Consider the following 23,956-nt stretch of genomic DNA (forward strand, 5'->3'; position numbering starts at 1 on the left):
AACCCAGGTGACGGACACTTGTCTGTGATCTGACAAACGGGGCATTGTGGCATCATAACTCTGCACTGGTCACCCTGGTGACAGACCATTGTCTGTGATCTGCCTAAGGGGGCATTGTGACATCATAACTCTGCACTGGTAACCCAGGTGACAGACCCTTTTCTGTGACCTGACTAAGGGGTCATTGTGACATCATAACTCTGCAATGGTCACCCAGGTGGCAGACCCTTGACTCTGATCTGCTTAATGTGGCATTGTGATATCATAACTCTGCACTGGCCCCCAGGTGACAGAGCCTTGTCTGTGATCTGCCTAAGGGTTCATTGTGACATCATCACTCTGCACTGGTTACCCAGGTGACAGGCCCTTGCCTGTGATCTGCCAAAGGAGGCATTGTGACATCATAACACTGCACTGGTCACCCAGGGGTCAGACCCTTGATTGTGATCTGCCTAAGGGGGCATTGTGGTATCATAACACTGCACTGGTCACCCAGGTGACAGGCCCTTGACTGTGTTCTGCCTAAGGGGGCATTGTGACATCGTAACTCTGCACTGCTCACCCAGGTGACAGGACCTTGTCTATGATCTGCCGAAAGGGGCATTGTGACATCATAACTCTGCCCTGGTCTCTCAGATGACAGACCCTTGTCTGTGATCTCCCTAAGGGGTATTGTGACATCATAACACCGCATTGGGCACCCAGGTGACAGTCCCTTGACTGTGTACTTCCTAAGGGGGCATTGTGACATCACCATTCAGCATTGGGCACCCAGATGACAGGCCCTCGTCTTTGATCTGCCTAAGGGGGCATTGTGACATCATAAATCTACACTGGGCACAGAGGTGAAAGGCCATTGCCTTTGATCTGCCTAAGGGGGCATTGTGACATCATAACACTGCACTGGGCACCCAGGTGACAGGCCCTTTTCTGTGATCTGCCTAAGGGGGCATTGTGAAATCATAATTCTGCACTGGGCACGCAGATGACAGGCCCTTGTCTGTGATCTTCCTAAGGGGGCATTGTGACATCATAACTCTGCACTGCTCACCCAGGTGACAGTCCCTTTTCTGTGATCTGCCTAACAGGGCATTGTGACTTCATAACTCTGCACTGGTCATGAACGAGACAGGCCCTTGTCTGTGATCTGCCTAAGGGGGCATTGCGACATCATAACTCTGCACTGGGCACCCAAGTGACAGGACTTTGTCTGTGATCTGCCTAAGGGGCATTGTGACATCATAAACTTGCACTGGTCACCCAGGTAGCGGATCCTCGTCTGTGATTTGCCTAAGGGGGCAGTGTGACATCATAACTCCGCACTGGTCACCCAGGTGAAAGACCTTTGTCTGTGATCTGCGACAGGGGGCATTGTGTCATCATAACTCTGCACGGGTCACACTGTTGACAGACCATTCTCTTTGATCTGCTTATGTGGGCGTTGTGACATCATAACTCTGCACTGGTCACCCAGGTGACCGACCCTTGTGTGTGATCATCCAAAGAGGGCATTGTGACATCGTAACTAGGCACTGGTCACCCAGGTGAAAGACCCTTGTCTGTGATCTGCCTAAGGGGGCATTGTGATATCATAACTCTGCACTGGTCACCAAGGTGACAGACCATTGCCTGTGATCTGCCTAAGGAGGCATTGTGACATCATAACTCGGCAGTGGTGACCCAGAGGACTGACCCTTGTCTGTGAACTGCTTAAGGGCTCATTGTGACATAATAACCCTGCACTCGTCACCCAGGTGACAGACCCTTGTCTGTCTTCTGCCTAAGGTGGCATTGTGAGATCATAACTCTCCACTGGTCACCCAGGTGACAGACCCTTGTCTGTGATCTGCCTAAGGGGACATTGTCACATCATAACGCTGCACTGCTCTCCCCGGTGACAGACCCTTCTCTGTGAACTGCCTAAGGGGGCATTGTGACATCATAACTCTGCACGGGTCACCCAGTTAACACACATATGTCTGTGATCTGCCTAAGGTGGCATTGTGACATCTTAACTCTGCACACGTCACCCAGCTGACAGACCCTTGACTGTGATCTGCGTAAGGTGGAATACTGACATCATAACACTTCACGGGTCACCCAGGTGACACTCCCTTGTCTGTGATCTGCCTAAGGGGCATTGTGGCAACATAAGTCTGCACTGCTCACCCACGTGACAATCCCCTGTGTTTGTTCTGCCTGAGGGGGCATTGTGACATCATAACTCTGCACTGGTCACCGAGGTGAGAGACCCTTCTGTGTGATCTGCCTAAGGGGGCATTGTGACATCACAACTCTGCACTGGTCACCCAGGTGTCAGGCCCTTGCCTGTGATCCACCTAAGTGAGCATGGTGACATCAAAACTCTGCATTGGTCACCCAGGTGACTGGCCCTTGTCTGTGATATGCCTAAGGGGGAATTTTGACATCATAACTCTCCACTGGTCTCCCAGGTGACAGGCCATTTTCTGTGATCTACCTGAGGGCGAATTGTGACATCATAATTCTGCACTGGTCACCCAGGTAACAGGCCCTTGTCTGTGATCTGCCTAAGGGTTCATTGTGACATCAAAACTCTGCACTGGTCTCCCAGGTCACAGAACCTTGTCTGTGATCTGCCTAAGAGGGCATTGTGACATCATAACTCTGCACTGGTCACTGTTTTGACAGACCCTTGTCTGTGATCTGCCTAAAGGGGCATTGTGACATCATATGTGTGCACTGGTCAACCAGCTGCCGGACTCTTCTCTGTGATCTGCCTAAGGGGACATTGTGACATCATAACTCTGCAGTGGTCACCCAGGTGAAAGAACCTTGTCTGTGATCTGCCTAAGGGGGCATTGTGGCATCATAACTCTGCACTGCTCACCAAGGTGTCAGACCCTAGTCTGTGATCTGCCTAAGGGGGCATTGTGACATCATAACTCAGCACTTGTCACCCAGGAGACAGAAGCTTCTCTGTGATCTGCCTAAGGGGACATTGTGACACCATAACTCTTCACTGGTCACCGTGGTTACAGACCCTGATCTCTGATCGGCCTAAGGGGGCATTGTGACATCATAACTCTGCACTGGTCACCCAGGTGAAAGACCCTTGTCTGTGATCTGCCTAAGGGGGCATTGTGACATCATAAATCTGCACTGGTCACCCAGGTGACATACCATTGTCTGTGATCTGCTTAAGAGCGCATTGTGACATCATAAGTCTGCACTGGTCACCCAGTTGACAGACCCTTGTCTGTGATCTGCCTAAGGGGGAATTGTGACCTCATAATTTTGCACTGGTCACCCAGGTGACAGACCCTTCTCTTTGATCTGCCTAAGTGGGCATTGTGACATCATAATTGTGCACTGGTCAGCCATGTGACAGTCCCTTCTCTCTGATCTGCCTAAGTGGGCATTGTGACATTACAACTCTGCATTGGTCACCCAGGTGACAGACCCTTGTCTGTGATCTGCCTAAGGGCGCATTGTGACATCATACCTCTACGCAGGTCACCCAGGTGACAGACCCTCGTCTGTGATCTGTCTAAGGGGCATTGTGACATCATAACTCTGCGCTGGTCACGCAGGTGACAGACTCTTGTCTGTGATCTGCCAAAGGGGGCATTGTGACATCATAACTCTGCATTGGTCATCAAGGTGACAGACCATTGTCTTTGATCTGCCTAAGTGGTCGTTGTGACATCATAAATCTGCACTTGTCCCACAGGTGACAGACCATTGTCTGTGATCTGCTTAAGAGGGCAAAGTGACATCATAACTCTACACTGGTCATCCAGGTGACAGACGCTTCTCTGCGAACTGCCTAACTGTGTATTGTGACATCATAAATCTGCACTGGTCACCCTGATGACAGACCCTTGTCTGTGATCTGCTTAAGGGGGCATTGTGACATCATAACCCTAAACTGGTCACCCAGGTGACTAAACTTTGACTGAGAAATGCCTAACGGGGCATTGTGACATCATAACACTGCACGGGTCTCCCAGGTGACAGACCCTTGTCTGTGATCTGCCTAAGGGGGCAAGGTGTCATCATAACTCTGCACTGGTCACGCAGTTGACAGACCCTTGTCTCTGATCTGCCTAAGGGGGCATTGTGACACCATAACTCTGCACTCGTCTCCCAGGTGACAGACCCTTGTCTGTGATCTGCCTAAGGAGCATTGTGACATCATAACTCTCCACTGGTCACCCAGGTGACAGACCCTTGTCTGTGATCTGCCTAAGGTGTCATGGTGACCTCATAACTCTGCACTGGTCACCCATGTGACAGACCCTTTTCTGTGATCTGCCTTATGGGGCACTGTGACATCATAACTCTGCACTGGTCACCCTGGTGACAGACCCTTTTCCGTTACCTGCCTAAACGGGAATTGTGAAATCATAACTCTGCACTGGTTACCCAGGTGACAGACTGTTTTGTCTGATCTGCCTAAGGGGTAATTGTGACATCTAAATTCTGTACTGGTCACGCAGGTGACAGACAGTTGTCTGTGATCTGCCTAAGGGGGCATTGTGACATCATAACTCTGCAGTGGTCACCCAGGTGACACACCCTGGTCTGTGATCTGCTTAAGAGGGCATTGTGACATCAAACGTCTACACTGAGCACCCAGGAGACAGGCCCTCGTCTGTGATCTGCCTAAGGGGTCATTATGACATCATAACTCTGCTCGGGTCACCCATGTGACAGGCCCTTGAATGTGATTTGCCTAAGGGGTCATTGTGACATCATAAGTCTACACTGAGCACCGAGGTGACAGACCCTTGTCTGTGATCTGCCTAAGGGGACATTGTGACATCATAAGTTTCCACTGGGCACCCAGGTGACAGGCCCTTGTCTGTGATCTGCCTAAGGGGTCATTGTGACATCTAAACACTGCACTGGTCACACAGCTGACAGACCCTTGTCTGTGATCGGCCTAAGGGGGCATTGTGACATCATAACTCTGCATTGGTCACCCAGGTGACAGATCCTTGTCTGTGATCTGCCTGTGGGGGCATTGTTGCATCTTACCTCTGCACTGGTAACCCAGGTGACGGACACTTGTCTGTGATCTGACAAAGGGGGCATTGTGGCATCATAACTCTGCACTGGTCACCCTGGTGACAGACCATTGTCTGTGATCTGCCTAAGGGGGCATTGTGACATCATAACTCTGCACTGGTAACCCAGGTGACAGACCCTTTTCTGTGACCTGACTAAGGGGTCATTGTGACATCATAACTCTGCAATGGTCACCCAGGTGGCAGACCCTTGACTCTGATCTGCTTAATGTGGCATTGTGATATCATAACTCTGCACTGGCCCCCAGGTGACAGAGCCTTGTCTGTGATCTGCCTAAGGGTTCATTGTGACATCATAACTCTGCACTGGTCACCCAGGTGACAGACCGTTGCCTATTAACTGCTTAAGGGGGCATTGTGACATCATAACTCTGCACTGGTCACCCAGGTGACAGACTCTTTTCTGTAATCGGCCTAAGGGGGCATTGTGACATCATAACTCTCCACTGGTCACCCAGGTGAAAGACCCTTGTCTGTGATCTGCCTAAGGGGGCATTGTGACATCATAAATCTGCACTGGTCACCCAGGTGACATACCATTGTCTGTGATCTGCTTAATAGCGCATTGTGACATCATAAGTCTGCACTGGTCACCCAGTTGACAGACCCTTGTCTGTGATCTGCCTAAGGGGGCATTGTGACCTCATAATTCTGCACTGGTCACCCATGTGACAGACCCTTGTCTGTGATCTGCCTAAGGAGCATTGTGACATCATAACTCTCCACTGGTCACCCAGGTGACAGACCCTTGTCTGTGATCTGCCTAAGGTGTCATGGTGACCTCATAACTCTGCACTGGTCACCCATGTGACAGACCCTTTTCTGTGATCTGCCTTATGGGGCACTGTGACATCATAACTCTGCACTGGTCACCCTGGTGACAGACCCTTTTCCGTTACCTGCCTAAACGGGAATTGTGAAATCATAACTCTGCACTGGTTACCCAGGTGACAGACTGTTTTGTCTGATCTGCCTAAGGGGTAATTGTGACATCTAAATTCTGTACTGGTCACGCAGGTGACAGACAGTTGTCTGTGATCTGCCTAAGGGGGCATTGTGACATCATAACTCTGCAGTGGTCACCCAGGTGACACACCCTGGTCTGTGATCTGCTTAAGAGGGCATTGTGACATCAAACGTCTACACTGAGCACCCAGGAAACAGGCCCTCGTCTGTGATCTGCCTAAGGGGTCATTATGACATCATAACTCTGCTCGGGTCACCCATGTGACAGGCCCTTGAATGTGATTTGCCTAAGGGGTCATTGTGACATCATAAGTCTACACTGAGCACCGAGGTGACAGACCCTTGTCTGTGATCTGCCTAAGGGGACATTGTGACATCATAAGTTTCCACTGGGCACCCAGGTGACAGGCCCTTGTCTGTGATCTGCCTAAGGGGTCATTGTGACATCTAAACACTGCACTGGTCACACAGCTGACAGACCCTTGTCTGTGATCGGCCTAAGGGGGCATTGTGACATCATAACTCTGCATTGGTCACCCAGGTGACAGATCCTTGTCTGTGATCTGCCTGTGGGGGCATTGTTGCATCTTACCTCTGCACTGGTAACCCAGGTGACGGACACTTGTCTGTGATCTGACAAAGGGGGCATTGTGGCATCATAACTCTGCACTGGTCACCCTGGTGACAGACCATTGTCTGTGATCTGCCTAAGGGGGCATTGTGACATCATAACTCTGCACTGGTAACCCAGGTGACAGACCCTTTTCTGTGACCTGACTAAGGGGTCATTGTGACATCATAACTCTGCAATGGTCACCCAGGTGGCAGACCCTTGACTCTGATCTGCTTAATGTGGCATTGTGATATCATAACTCTGCACTGGCCCCCAGGTGACAGAGCCTTGTCTGTGATCTGCCTAAGGGTTCATTGTGACATCATAACTCTGCACTGGTCACCCAGGTGACAGACCGTTGCCTATTAACTGCTTAAGGGGGCATTGTGACATCATAACTCTGCACTGGTCACCCAGGTGACAGACTCTTTTCTGTAATCGGCCTAAGGGGGCATTGTGACATCATAACTCTCCACTGGTCACCCAGGTGAAAGACCCTTGTCTGTGATCTGCCTAAGGGGGCATTGTGACATCATAAATCTGCACTGGTCACCCAGGTGACATACCATTGTCTGTGATCTGCTTAAGAGCGCATTGTGACATCATAAGTCTGCACTGGTCACCCAGTTGACAGACCCTTGTCTGTGATCTGCCTAAGGGGGCATTGTGACCTCATAATTCTGCACTGGTCACCCAGGTGACAGACCCTTCTCTTTGATCTGCCTAAGTGGGCATTGTGACATCATAATTCTGCACTGGTCAGCCATGTGACAGTCCCTTCTCTCTGATCTGCCTAAGTGGGCATTGTGACATCATAACTCTGCACTGGTCACCCAGGTGACACACCCTTGTCGGTGATCTGCCTAAGGGGGCATTGTGATATCAAACGTCTACACTGGGCACCCGGGAGACAGGCCCTTGTCTGTGATCTGCCTAAAGGAGCATTTTGACATCATAATTCTGCTCCGGTCATCCATGTGACAGGCCCTTCAATGTGATCTGTCGAAGGGGTCATTGTGACATCATAAGTCTGCACTGGGCATCCAGGTGACAGACTCTTGTCTGTTATCTGCCTAAGGTGCATTGTTACATCATAACTCTGCACTTGGTACCCAGGTGACAGGACCTTGTCTCTATTTTGCATAAGGGGGCATTGTCACATTATGAATCTGCACTGGGCACCCAGGTGACATGCCGTTGTCTGTGATCTGCCTAAGGGGGCATTGTGACATCATAACTCTGTACTGGGCACCCAGGTGACAGACCATTGTCTGTGATCTGCCTAAGGGGCATTGTGACATCATAACTTATCACTGGGTACCCAGGTGACAGGCCCTTGTCTCTGATGTGCATTAGGGGGCATTGTGACATTATGAATCTGCACTGGGCACCCAGGTGACATGCTGCTGTCTGTCATCTGCCTAAGGGGGCACTTTGACATCATAACTCTGTACTTGGCACCCAGGTGACAGGCCCTTGTCTGTGATCTGCCTTAGGGTGCATTGTGACATCATAACACTGCACGGGTAACCAAGGTGACAGTCCCATGTCTGTGATCTGCCTAAGGGGGCATTGTGACACCATAACACTGCACGAGTCACCCAGGTGACAGACCCTTGTCTGTGATCTGATTAACGGGGCATTGTGACATCATAATTCTGCACTGGTCATCCAGGTGACAGACCCTTGTCTGTGATCTGCCTAAGGGGGCATTGTGACATCATAACAATGCACTGGTCACCCAGGTGGCAGGCCCTTGTCTGTGATTTGTCTAATTGGGCATTGTGACATTATAACTCTGCACTGGGCACCCTGGTAACATTCCCTTGTCTGTGATCTGCCTAAGGGGTCATTGTGACATCATAACTCTGCACTGGGCACCCGGGTGACAGGACCTTGCCTGTGATCTGCCTAAGGGGGCATTGTGACATAATATCACTGCTCGGGTCACCCAGGTGACAGGACCTTGTCTCTGATCTGCCTAATGGTGTATTGTGACATCATAATACTTCACTGGTCACCCAGGTGTCAGACCCTTGTCTGTGAGCTGCCTAAGGGGGCATTGTGGCATCATACCTCTACACTGGTCACCCAGGTGACAGACCCTTGTCTGTGATCTGCCTTAGGGGGCATTGTGACGTCATTATTCTGCACGGGCCACCCAGGTGACAGTCCCTTGTCTTTGATCTGCCTAAGGGTTCATTGTGACAACATAACTCTGCATGGTCACCATGCTGACAGACCCTTGTGTTTGATCTGCTTAAGTGGCTATTGTGACATCATAGCTCTGCTCTGGTCATCTAGGTGAGAGACCGTTGTCTATGATCTGCCTAAGTGGGCATTGTGACATCATAACCCTGCACTGGTCACCCAAGTGACAGCCCCTGGTCTCTGATCTGGTTAAGGGGTCATTGTGAGATCATAACTCGGCACTGGTCACCCTAGTGACAGACCATTGTCCATTATCTGCCTACAGGGGCATTGTGACATCATAATTTCGTACGGGTCACCCAGGTGACAAACCCTTGTCTATGATCTGCCTAAGGGGGCATTGTGACATCATAACTCTGCACTGGTCCCCCAGATGACATACCATTGTCTGTGATCTGCTTAAGAGTGCATTGTGACATAATAAGTCTGCATTGGTCACCCAGGTGACAGACCCTTGTCTGTGATCTGCCTAAGGGGGCATTGTGACACCATAACTCTACACTGGTCACTGTGGTTTCAGACCCTTGTCTGTGATCTGCCTAAGGAGGCATTGTGACATCATAAACTTGCACTGGTCACCCAGGTGACGGATCCTTGTCTGTGATCTGCCTAAGGGGGCATAGTGACATCATAACTCTGCATTGGGCACCCAGGTTACAGGCCCTAGTCTGTGATGTGCATAAGGGGGCATTTTGACATTATAACACAGCACTGGGCACACAGGTGACATGCCCTTGTCTGTGATCTGCCTAAGGGGTCATTGTGACATCATAACTCTGCACTGGGCACCCAGGTGACAGACCCTTGTCTGTGATATGCCTAAGGAGGCATTGTGACATCATAACTCTGCAGTGGTCACCCAGGGGACAGACCCTTGTCTGTGAACTGCTTAAGGGCTCATTGTGACATCGTAACTCGGCACTGGTCACCCAGGTGACAGACCCTTGTCTGTGATCTGCATAAGGGGGCATTGTGACATCTTAACTCTGCACGGGTCACTCAGGTGACAAACCCTTGTCTGAGATCTGCCTAAGGGTGCATTGTGATATCATAAGTATGCACGGGACAATCTGGTGACAGACCCTTGTCTTTGATCTGCTTAAGTGGGCATTGTGACATCATAACTCTGCACTGGTCACTGAGGTGACACACCATTCTCTTTCATCTGCTTAAGGGGCATTGTGACATCATAACTCTACACTGGGCCCCCAGGTGACAGTCCCTTGACTGTAATCTGCCTAATGGGTCAATGTGGCATCATACCTCTGCACTGGTCACCCAGGTGACAGACCCTTTTCTGTGATCTGCATAAGGGGGCATTGCGACATCATAACTCTGCAGTGGTTACCCTGGTGACAGACCCTTGTCCGTTATCTGCCTAAGGTGGCATTGTGACATCATAACGCAGCGCGAGTCACCCATGTGACGGGCCCTTGTATGTGATCTGCCTAAGGGGGAATTGAGACATCATAAATCTGCACTGGTCACCCAGGTGACATATCCTTGGCTATCATCTGCCTAAAGAGGCATAGTGGCATCATAACTCTGCACTGGTTACCGTGGTGACAGACCCTTCTCTGTGGTCAGCCTTAGGGGGCATTGTGACATCATAACCCTGCACTGCTCACCCAGGTGACACACCGTTGTCTGTGATATGCCTAAGGGGGCATTGTGACATCATAACTCCGCACTGGCCACCCAGGTGACAGACCCTTGACTTTGATCTGCCTAAGTGGGCATTGTGACATCATGACTCTGCACTGGTCACCAGGGTGACAGACCGTTGTCTATGATATGCTAAAGGGGGCATTGTGACATCATAACTCTGCGTCAAAAAAGTGTCAGACCCTTGTCTGTTATCTGGGTAAGGGGGCATTGTGACATCATAATTCCGCACGCGTCACCCAGGTGACAGACCCTTCTCTGTGATCTGCCTATGGGGGCATTTTGACATCATAATTCTGCTCCGGTCATCCATGTGACAGGCCCTTCAATGTGATCTGTCGAAGGGGTCATTGTCACATTATGAATCTGCACTGGGCACCCAGGTGACATGCCGTTGTCTGTGATCTGCCTAAGGGGGCATTGTGACATCATAAATCTGTACTGGGCACCCAGGTGACAGACCCTTGTCTGTGATCTGCCTAAGGGGCATTGTGACATCATAACTTATCACTGGGTACCCAGGAGACAGTCCCTTGTCTCTGATGTGCATTAGGGGGCATTGTGACATTATGAATCTGCACTGGGCACCCAGGTGACATGACGTTGTCTGTCATCTGCCTATGGGGGCACTGTGACATCATAACTCTGTACTTGGCACCCAGGTGACAGGCCCTTGTCTGTGATCTGCCTAAGGGGTCATTGTGACATCATAACTCTGCACTGGGCACCCAGGTGACAGACCCTTGTCTGTGATATGCCTAAGGAGGCATTGTGACATCATAACTCTGCAGTGGTCACCCAGGGGACAGACCCTTGTCTGTGATCTGCATAAGGGGGCATTGTGACATCTTAACTCTGCACGGGTCACTCAGGTGACAAACACTTGTCTGAGATCTGCCTAAGGGTGCATTGTGATATCATAAGTATGCACGGGACAACCTGGTGACAGACCCTTGTCTTTGATCTGCTTAAGTGGGCATTGTGACATCATTACTCTGCACTGGTCACTGAGGTGACACACTATTCCCTTTGATCTGCTTAAGGGGCATTGTGACATCATAACTCTACACTGGGTCCCCAGGTGACAGTCCCTTGACTGTGATCTGCCTAATGGGTCATTGTGGCATCATACCTCTGCACTGGTGACCCAGGTGACAGACCCTTTTCTGTGATCTGCATAAGGGGACATTGTGACATCATAACTCTGCAGTGGTTACCCTGGTGACAGACCCTTGTCCGTTATCTGCCTAAGGGGGCATTGTGACATCATAACACAGCACGAGTCACCCATGTGACGGGCCCTTGAATGTGATCTGCCTAAGGGGGAATTGAGACATCATAAATCTGCACTGGTCACCCAGGTGACATATCCTTGGCTATGATCTGCCTAAAGAGGCGTTGTGGCATCATAACTCTGCACTGGTTACCGTGGTGAGAGACCCTTCTCTGTGGTCAGCCTAAGGGGGCATTGTGACATCATAACCCTGCACTGCTCACCCAGGTGACACACCGTTGTCTGTGATATGCCTAAGGGGACATTGTGACATCATAACTCCGCACTGGTCACCCAGGTGACAGACCCTTGACTTTGATCTGCCTAAGTAGGCATTGTGACATCATGACTCTGCACTGGTCACCAGGGTGACAGAACGTTGTCTATGATCTGCCAAAGGGGGCATTGTGACATCATAACTCTGCATGCGTCTAAAAAGTGTCAGACCCTTGTCTGTTATCTGGGTAAGGGGGCATTGTGACATCATAACTCTGCACGGGTCACCCAGGTGACAGACCCTTGTCTGTGATCTGCCTATGGGGGCATTGTGACGTCATACTTCTGCACGTGTCACCCAGGGGACAGACACTTGTCTGTGATCTGCCTCAGGTGGCATTGTGACATCATAAATCTGTATGGGTCACCCAGGTGACAGACCACTGTCTGTGATCTGCCTAAGGGGGCATTGTGACATCATAACTCTACACTGGTCACCCAGGTGACTGGCGCTTGTCTGTGATCTGCCTAAGGGGGCATTGTGACATCATGACTGTGCACTGGTCACCAAGGTGACAGGCCCTTGTCTGTGATCTGCCAAAGAGTTCATTGTGACATCATAACTCTGCACTGGTCACTGTGGTGACAGACCCTTGTCTGTGATCTGCCTAAGGGGGCATTTTGACATCATAACTCTCCGCTGGTCATCCAGGTAACAGGCCCTTGTCTGTGATCTGCCGAAGGGGGCATTGTGACATCATAAATCTGCACTGGGCACCCAGGTGACAGGCCCTAGTCTGTGATGTGCATAAGGGGGCATTTTGACATTATAACTCACCACTGGGCAACCAGGTGACATGCCTTTGTCTGTGATCTGCCTAGGTGGGCATTGTGACATCATAACTCTGCACTGGGCACCCAGGTGACAGGCCCTTGTCTGTGATCTGCCTAAGGAGGCGTTGTGACATCATAACTCTGCAGTGGTCACCAAGGGAACAGACCCTTGTATGTGAACTTCTTAAGGGCTCATTGTGACATCATATATCTGCACTGGTCACCCAGGTGACAGACCCTTCTCTGTGATCTGCATAAGGGGGCATTGTGACATCTTAACTCTGCATGGGTCACCCAGGTGGCAAAGCCTTGTCTGTGATCTGCATAAAGGTGCATTGTGATATCATAACTCTGCACGGCTCAACCTGGTGACAGACCCTTGCCTGTGATCTACCTAAGGGGGCATTGTGACATCATAACACTCCACGGGTAACCCTGGTGACAAACTGTTTCCTTTGATCTGCTTAAGTGGGCATTGTGAAATCATAACTCTGCACTGGTCACCACGGTGAAAGGCCCATGCCTGTGATCTACCTAAGGGGGCGTTGTGACATCATAACTCTGCACTGGTAACCCAGGTGACAGGCCCTTGTCTGTGATCTGACAAAGGGAGCTTTGTGACCTCATAATTCTGCTCTGGTCACCAAGGTGACAGTCCCTTGTCTGTGATATTCCTAAGGGGGTATTTTGATATCATAACTCTGCACTGGTCACCCTGGTGACAGGCCATTTTCTGTGATCTGCCTGAGGGCGAATTGTGAACTCATAGCTCTGCATTGGTCACACAGGTAACAGGCCCTTGTCTGTGATATGCCTAACGGGGCATTGTGACATCATAACTCTTCACTGGTCACCCTGGTGACAGACCATTGTCCGTTATATGCCGACGGGCGCATTGTGACATCATAACTCTGCACTGGTCACCCAGGTGACAGACCCTTGTCTGTGATCTGCCTAAGGGGGCATTGTGACATCAAAACTCTGCATTGGTCACCCATGTGACAAGACCTTGAATGTCGTCTGCCTAAAGGGGCAATGAGACATCATAACTGTGCACTGGTCACCCAGGTGACAGACCCTTTCCTGTGATCTGCCTGAGGGGGCATTGTGACATCATAACTCTGCACTGGTCACCCAGGTGACAGACCCTTGTCTGTGATCTGCCTAAGGGGGCTTTGTGACATCATAACGCTGCAATGGTCACCAAGGTGAGAGACCCTTTTCTGTGATCTGCCTAAGGGGGCATTGTGACATCATAACTCTGCAAGCGTCACCCAGGTGACAGAACCTTGACTGTGATCTGCGTAAGAGGGCATACTGGTATCATAACACTGCACGGTCACCCAGGTGACAGTAGATTGTCTGCTATCTGCCTGAGGGGCATTGTGACATCATAAGTCTGCACTGCTCACCCAGGTGACAGTCCCCTGTGTTTGTTCTGCTTGAGGTTGCATTGTGACATCATAACTCTGCACTGGTCACCGAGGTGACAGACCCTTGTGTGTGATCTGCCTCAGTGGGCATTGTGACATCATAACTCTGCACTGGTCACCACGGTGACAGGCCCTTGCCTCTGATCTACCTAAGGGGGCATTGTGACATCATAACTCTGCACTGGTCACCCTCGTGACAGACCATTGTCCGCTATCTGCCTAAGGGAGAATTGTGACATCATAACTCTGCACTGGTCACACAGGTGACAGACCCTTGACTGTGATCTGCCTAAGGGGGCATTGTGACATCATAGGTCTGCACTGGGTACCCAGGTGACAGGCCCTTGTCTGTGATCTGCCTAAGGTGGCATTGTGACATCATTACTCTGCTCGGGTCACCCATGTGACAGGAGCGTTCCTGTGATCTGCCTAATGGGGTATTGTGACATCATAACTCTGCACTTGTCACCCTGGTGACAGACCTTTGTCCGCTATCTGCCTAAGGGTGCATTGTGACATCATAACTCTGCACTGGTCACCCGGGTGAAGGACCCTTGTCTGTGGTCTGCCTAAGGGGGCACTGAGACGTCATAACTCTGCCGTGGTCACCCAGGTGACAGGCGCTTGTCTGTGATCTGCCTAAGGGGGCATTGTGGCATCATAGCTCTGCACTGCTCTCCCAGGTGACAGTCCCTTGTCTGTGATCTGCCTAAGGTGGCATTGTGACATCATAACTCCGCACTAGTCACCCAGGAGATATACCCTTGTCTGTGATCTGCCTAAGGTGGCATTGTGACACCATAACTCTGCACTGGTCACTGTGGTTACAGACCCTTATCTCTGATCTGCCTAAGGGGGCATTGTGACATTATAACTCTGCACGGGGCCCCCAGGTGACAGACCCTTGTCTGTGATCTGCCGAATGGGGCCTTGTGACATCATAACTCTCCTCGTGTCACGCATGTGACAGGCCCTTGAATGTGATCTGCCTAAGGGGTCATTGTGATATCATAACTCTGCACTGGTCATTAAGGTGACAGACCCTTGTCTGTGATCTGCCTAAGGGGGCATTGTGACTTCGTAAGTCTGCACTGGGCACCAAGGTGACGGGCCCTTCTCTGGGATCTAACTAAGGGAGCATTGTGTCATCATAACTCTGCACTCGTCACCCAGGTGGGAGACCCTGGTCTGTGATCTACCTAAGGCGGCATTGTGACATCATAACTATGCACTGGGCACCCATGTGAACGACCATTGTGTGTGATCTGCCTAAGGGGGCATTTAGACCTCATAACACTGCACTGGTCACCCAGGTGACAGACCCTTCTCTGTGATCCACCTAAGGGGGCATTGTGACATCATAACACTCCACGGGTAACCCTGGTGACAAACTGTTTCCTTTGATCTGCTTAAGTGGGCATTGTGAAATCATAACTCTGCACTGGTCACCACGGTGAAAGGCCCATGCCTGTGATCTACCTAAGGGGGTGTTGTGACATCATAACTCTGCACTGGTAACCCAGGTGACAGGCCCTTGTCTGTGATCTGACAAAGGGAGCTTTGTGACCTCATAACTCTGCTCTGGTCACCAAGGTGACAGTCCCTTGTCTGTGATATTCCTAAGGGGGTATTTTGATATCATAACTCTGCACTGGTCACCCTGGTGACAGGCCATTTTCTGTGATCTGCCTGAGGGCGAATTGTGAACTCATAGCTCTGCATTGGTCACACAGGTAACAGGCCCTTGTCTGTGATATGCCTAACGGGGCATTGTGACATCATAACTCTTCACTGGTCACCCTGGTGACAGACCATTGTCCGTTATATGCCGACGGGCGCATTGTGACATCATAACTCTGCACTGGTCACCCAGGTGACAGACCCTTGTCTGTGATCTGCCTAAGGGGGCATTGTGACATCAAAACTCTGCATTGGTCACCCATGTGACAAGACCTTGAATGTCGTCTGCCTAAAGGGGCAATGAGACATCATAACTGTGCACTGGTCACCCAGGTGACAGACCCTTTCCTGTGATCTGCCTGAGGGGGCATTGTGACATCATAACTCTGCACTGGTCACCCAGGTGACAGACCCTTGTCTGTGATCTGCCTAAGGGGGCTTTGTGACATCATAACGCTGCAATGGTCACCAAGGTGAGAGACCCTTTTCTGTGATCTGCCTAAGGGGGCATTGTGACATCATAACTCTGCAAGCGTCACCCAGGTGACAGAACCTTGACTGTGATCTGCGTAAGAGGGCATACTGGTATCATAACACTGCACGGTCACCCAGGTGACAGTAGATTGTCTGCTATCTGCCTGAGGGGCATTGTGACATCATAAGTCTGCACTGCTCACCCAGGTGACAGTCCCCTGTGTTTGTTCTGCTTGAGGTTGCATTGTGACATCATAACTCTGCACTGGTCACCGAGGTGACAGACCCTTGTGTGTGATCTGCCTAAGTGGGCATTGTGACATCATAACTCTGCACTGGTCACCACGGTGACAGGCCCTTGCCTCTGATCTACCTAAGGGGGCATTGTGACATCATAACTCTGCACTGGTCACCCTCGTGACAGACCATTGTCCGCTATCTGCCTAAGGGAGAATTGTGACATCATAACTCTGCACTGGTCACACAGGTGACAGACCCTTGACTGTGATCTGCCTAAGGGGGCATTGTGACATCATAGGTCTGCACTGGGTACCCAGGTGACAGGCCCTTGTCTGTGATCTGCCTAAGGTGGCATTGTGACATCATTACTCTGCTCGGGTCACCCATGTGACAGGAGCGTTCCTGTGATCTGCCTAATGGGGTATTGTGACATCATAACTCTGCACTTGTCACCCTGGTGACAGACCTTTGTCCGCTATCTGCCTAAGGGTGCATTGTGACATCATAACTCTGCACTGGTCACCCGGGTGAAGGACCCTTGTCTGTGGTCTGCCTAAGGGGGCACTGAGACATCATAACTCTGCCGTGGTCACCCAGGTGACAGGCGCTTGTCTGTGATCTGCCTAAGGGGGCATTGTGGCATCATAGCTCTGCACTGCTCTCCCAGGTGACAGTCCCTTGTCTGTGATCTGCCTAAGGTGGCATTGTGACATCATAACTCCGCACTAGTCACCCAGGAGATATACCCTTGTCTGTGATCTGCCTAAGGTGGCATTGTGACACCATAACTCTGCACTGGTCACTGTGGTTACAGACCCTTATCTCTGATCTGCCTAAGGGGGCATTGTGACATTATAACTCTGCACGGGGCCCCCAGGTGACAGACCCTTGTCTGTGATCTGCCGAATGGGGCCTTGTGACATCATAACTCTCCTCGTGTCACGCATGTGACAGGCCCTTGAATGTGATCTGCCTAAGGGGTCATTGTGATATCATAACTCTGCACTGGTCATTAAGGTGACAGACCCTTGTCTGTGATCTGCCTAAGGGGGCATTGTGACTTCGTAAGTCTGCACTGGGCACCAAGGTGACGGGCCCTTCTCTGGGATCTAACTAAGGGAGCATTGTGTCATCATAACTCTGCACTCGTCACCCAGGTGGGAGACCCTGGTCTGTGATCTACCTAAGGCGGCATTGTGACATCATAACTATGCACTGGGCACCCATGTGAACGACCATTGTGTGTGATCTGCCTAAGGGGGCATTTAGACCTCATAACGCTGCACTGGTCACCCAGGTGACAGACCCTTCTCTGTGATCCACCTAAGGGGGCATTGTGACATCATAACTCTGCACTGGGCACTGAGGTGACAGTCCCTAGTCTTTGATGTGCATAAGGGGGCATTGTGACATTATAACTCTGCACTGGGCACCCAGGTGACAGACCCTTCTCTGGGATCTGCCTAAGGGAGCATTTTGTCATCGTTACTCTGCACTCGTCACCCAGGTGAGAGACCCTGGTTTGTGATCTGCCTAGGGCGGCATTGTGACATCATAACTATGCACTGGGCACCCATGTGAACGACCATTGTGTGTGATCTGCCTAAGGGGGCATTTAGACCTCATAACACTGCACTGGTCACCCAGGTGACAGACCCTTCTCTGTGATCCACCTAAGGGGGCATTGTGACATCATAACTCTGCACTGGGCACTGAGGTGAAAGTCCCTAGTCTCTGATGTGCATAAGGGGGCATTGTGACATTATAACTCTGCACTGCTCACCCAGGTGACAGAGCCTAGTCTGTGAACTGCCTAACGGGGCATTGTGACCAGTGCAGAGTTATAATGTCACAATGCCCCCTTAGGCACATCACAGAGAAGAGCCTGTCATCTGAGTGACCAGTGCAGAGTTTTGATGTCACAATGCCCCCTTAGGGAGGTCACAGACAAGGGAGCGTCAAATGGGTGACCAGTGCAGCGTTATGATGTCACAATGCCCCTTTAGGCAGATCACGGACAAGAGCATGTCACCTGGGTGCCCAGTGCAGAGTTATAATGTCACAATGCCCCTTTGGGCACATGACGGAGAAGGGCCTGTCACCTGGGTGCCCCGTGCAGAGTTATGACATCACAATGCCCCTTTAGGGAGATCACAGAGAAGGGTCTGTCACCTGGGTGACCAGTGCAGAGTTATTATGTCACAATGCCCCCTTAGTCAGATCAGACAAGGGCCTGTACCCTATGTGCCCAGTACAGAGTTATGATGTCACAATGCCCCCTTAGGCAGATCAGAGAAAAGGGCCTTTCACCTGTGTGCTCAGTGCCGAGTTATGATGTCACAATGCCCCTTTAGGCGGATCACAGACAAAGGCCTGCCACAAGTGTGACCACTGCAGAGTTATGAAGTCACACTGCCCCCTTAGGCACTTCACTGACAAGGGCCTGACACCTGGGTGACCAGTGCAGAGTTATGATGTCACAATGCCCCTTAGACAGATCACAGACAAGGGCCTGTCACCTGGGTGACCTGTGCAGAGTTATGATGTCACAATGCCCCCTCAGGCAGATCAAAGACAAGGATCTGTCACCTTTGTGACCAGTGCATAGTTATGATATCAGAATGCCCACTTAGGCAGATCACAGAAAAGAGTGTGTCACCTGGGTGTCCCATGCAGAGTTATGATGTCACAATGCCCCTTAGGCAGATCACAGACTAGGTTCTGTCACCTGGGTTACCCGTGCAGTGTTATGATGTCACAATGCCCCCTTATCTAGATCACAGACAAGGGCCTGTCATCTGGGTGACCCGTGCAGAGTTATGATGTCACAATGCGCCCTTAGGGAGATCACAGACAATGGCCTGTCACCTGTGTGACCCATGCAGAGTTATGATGTAACAATGCCCCCTTAGGCAGATCACAGACAAGGTCCTGTCACCTGGGTGCCCAGTGCAGAGTTATGATGTCACAATGCCTACTTAGGCACATCACAGTCAAGGGTGTGTCACCTGGGTGCCCAGTGCAGAATTATAATGTCGCAATGCCCCCTTAGGCACATGACAGACAAGGGCCGGTCACCTGTGTGCCCCATGCAGAGTTATGATGTCACAATGCGCCCTTAGGCACATGACAGACAATGGAATGTCATCTGGGTGACCCGTGCAGAGTTATGATGTCACAATGCACCCTTAGGCACATCACAGACAATGGCCTGTCACCTGCGTGACACGTGCAGAGTTATGACGTCACAATGCCCCCTTAGGCACATCACAGACAAGGGCCTGTCACCTAGGTATGCAGTGCAGAGTTATGATGTCACAATGCCTCCTTAGCCAGATCACAGACAAGGGCATGTCACCTAGGTTCCCAGTGCAGAGATATAATGTCACAATGCCCCTTTCGGCAGATCACAGACAAGGGCCTGTCACCTGGGTGGCCCGTGCAGAGTTATGACGTCACAATGCCCCCTTAGGGAGATCACAGACAAGGGCCTTTCACCTGGGTGAAACGTGCAGAGTTATGATGTCACAATGCCCCCTTAAGCAGATCAATGACAAGAGTCTGTCACCTGTGTGACCAGTGCAGAGTTATGATATCAGAATGCCCACTTAAGCAGATCACAGACAAGGGTGTGTCACCTGGGTGTCCCATGCAGATTTATGATGTCACAATGCCCGTTAGGCAGATCACAGACAAGGGTCTGTCACCTGGGTTACCCGTGCAGAGTTATGATGTCACAATGCCCCCTTATCTAGATAACAGACATGTGCCTGTCATCTGGGTGACCCGTGCAGAGTTATGATATCACAATGCGCCCTTAGGCATATCACAGACAAGGGCCTGTCACCTGGGTGACCGGTGCAGAGTTATGATGTCACAATGCCCCCTTAGGCAAATCACAGACAAGAGTCTCTCTCCTGGGTGACCACTGCAGAGTTACGATGTCACATTGCCCCCTTAGGCAGATCAGAGACAAGGGTCTGCCACCTGGGTGACCAGTGCAGAGTTATAATGTCACAATTTCCACTTAGGCAGATCACAGACAAGGGTCTTTCACCTGGGTGACCAGAGCAGAGTTCTGATGTCACAATGGCCCCTTAGGCAGATCACAGACAATGGTCCGCCACCTGCGGGTCCTGTGCACAGTTATGATGTCTCAGTGCCCTTTAGGAAGATCACAGACAAGGGTCTGTCTACTGGGTGACCAGTGCAGAGTTATGATGTCACAATACCCCCTTAGGGAGATCACAGACAAGGATCTGTCACCTGGGCGCCCAGTGTAGATTTATGATTTCCCAATGCCCACTTAAGCAGATCAAATACAAGAGTCTGTCACCAGGGTGATCCGTGCAGAGTTATGATGTCACAATGCACCCTTAGTCAGATCACAGACAGGGGTTTGTCACCCGGGTGACCCATGCAGACTTATGATGTCACAATGCCCCCTTAGGCAGATCACATACAATGGTCTGCCACATCGGTGACCAGTGCAGAGTTATGATGTCACAATGCCCCGTTAGGTAGATCACAGACAAGCGTCTTTCACCTGGGTGACCAGTGCAGAGTTATGATGTCACAATGCCCCCTTAGGCAGATCACAGTCTAGGGTCTGTCACCTGGTTGACCAGTGCAAAATTATGATGTCACAATGTCCCCTTAGGCAGATCAGAGACAAGGGTCTGTCACCACGGTGACCAGTGCAGAGTTATGATGTCACAATGCCCCCTTAGACAGATCACAAACTAGGGTCTGTAAATAGGGTGACCTGTGCAGAGCTATGATGTCACAATGCACCCTTAGGGAGATCACACACAAGGCTCTGTCACCTGGGTGACCCGTGCAGAGTTATGATGCCACAATGCCCCCTTAGGCAGATCAAAGAAAAGGGTCTGTCTCCTGTGTGACCAGTGCACTGTTATGATGTCACAATGCCCACTTAGGCAGATCACAGACAAGGGTGTGTCACCTGGGTGTCCCATGCAGAGTTATGATGTCATAATGACCCCTTAGGCAGATCACAGAGAAGGGTATGTCCCCTGGTTTACCCGTGCAGTGTTATGATGTCACGATGTCCCCTTAGCTAGATCAGAGACAAGGGCCAGTCACCTGGGTGACCCGTGCAGAGTTATGATGACACAATGCCCCCTTACGCACATCACCGACAATGGCCTGTCACCTGTGTGACACACGCTGCGTTATGATGTCAGAATGCCCCCTTGGGCGGATCACATACAAGGTCCTGTCACCTGGGTGTCCAGTGCAGAGTTATGATGTCACAATGCCTCCTTAGGCAGATGACAGACAAGGGCATGTCACCTGGGTGCCCAGTGCAGAGTTATAATGTCAGAGTGCTCCCTTCGGCACATGACAGACAAAGGCCTGTCACCTGGGTGCCCCGGGCAGAGTTATGACGTCACAGTCACTCCTTAAGGAGATTACAGACAAGGGCCTGTCACCTGGGTGCCCAGTGCACAGTTATCATGTCACAATGCCCCGTTAGTCAGATCAGACAAGGGCCTGTCCCCTGGGTGCCCAGTGCAGAGTTATGATGTCACAATGACCCCTTAGGCAGATCTCAGACAAGGGTCTGTCACCTGGGTTACCCTTGCAGTGTTATGATGTCACAGTGCCCCCTTAGGCAGATAACGGACAAGGGCCTGTCACCTGGGTGACCAGTGCAGAGTTATGATGTCACAATGCCCATTTGGCAGATCAAAGACAAGGTTCTGTCACCTTGGTGGGAAGGGCAGAATTATGATGTCACAATGCCCCCTTAGGCTGATCACAGATAGGGTCTGTAACCTGTGTTACCAGTGCAGAGTTATGATGTCACAATGGCCTTTAGGCAGATCACAGACAAAGTTCTGCCACCACGGTGAGCAGTGCAGAGTTATGATGTCACAATTGCCCCTTAGTCAGATCACAGACAAGGGTCTGTCACCTGGGTGACCCGTGCAGAGTTATGATGTCAGAATGCCCCTTTAGGCAGATAAAGGCAAGTGTCTGTCACCTGGGTGACCAGTGCAGAGTTATGTCATCACAGTGCACACTTAGGCAGATCACAGACAAGGGTGTGTCACCTACGTGACCCATGCAGAGTTATGATGTCACAATGCCCCCTTAGGCAGATCACAGACAAGGGCATGTCACCTGGGTGCCCAGTGCAGAGTTATAATGTCACAATGCCCCTTAGGCACATGACAGACAAGGGCCTGTCACCTGGGTGCCCAGTGCAGAGTTATGATGTCACAGTGCCCCCTTAGGGCGATCACAGACAAGGGCCTGTCACCTGGTTGCCCAGTACAGAGTTATAATGTCACAATGCCCCCTTAGTCACATCATACAAGGACCTGTCACCTGGGTGCCCAGTGCAGAGTTATGATGTCACAATGCCCCCTTAGACAGATCACAGACAAGGGCCTGTCACTTGTGTCACCAGTGGAGAGTTATGAAGACACTTTATCCCCTTAGGCTAATCACAGACAAGGGCCTGTCACCTGGGTGACCAGTGCAGAGTTATGATGTCACAATGTCCCATTAGGCAGCTCACTGACAAGGGCCTGTCACCTGGGTGACCAGTGCAGAGTTATGATGTCACAAAGCCCCCTTAGGCAGATCACAAACAAAGGTCTGTCACCTGGGAGACCTGTGCAGAGTTATGATGTCACAATGCCCCCTTAGGCAGATCACAAACAAGGGTCTGTCACCTGGGTGACCTGTGCAGAGTTATGATGTCACAATGCCCCCTTAGGCTGATCACAGACAAGGGCCTGTCACCTGGTTGACCCGTGCAGAGTTATGGTTTCACAGTGCCCCCTTAGGCAGATCACAGACAAGGTCCTGTCAGGTGGGTTCCCAGGGCAGATTTATGATCTCACAATGCCTCCTTAGGCGGATCACAGACAAGGGCATGTCACCTGGGTGCCCAGAGCAGAGCTATAATGTCACAATGCCCCCTTAGGCAGATCACAAACAAGGGTCTGTCACCTGGGTGACCAGTGCAGAGATATGATGTCACAGTGCCCCCATAGGCAGATCAGAGACAAGGGTCTGTTGCTGGGTGACCGTGCAGAGTTATGATGTCACAATGCCCCCTTAGGCAGATAACAGACAAGGACCTGTCACCAGGGTGACCCGTGCAGAGGTATGATGACACAATGACCCCTTTCTGCAGATCACAGACAAGGTCCTGTCACGTCGGTGCCCAGTGCAGAGTTATGATATCACGATGCCCCCTTAGGCAGATCAAAGACAAGGGTCTGTCTCCTGGGTGACCATT

This window comes from Gorilla gorilla, chromosome 12 (genome assembly GCF_029281585.2).
Source record: "Gorilla gorilla gorilla isolate KB3781 chromosome 12, NHGRI_mGorGor1-v2.1_pri, whole genome shotgun sequence".
NCBI lineage: Eukaryota > Metazoa > Chordata > Mammalia > Primates > Hominidae > Gorilla > Gorilla gorilla.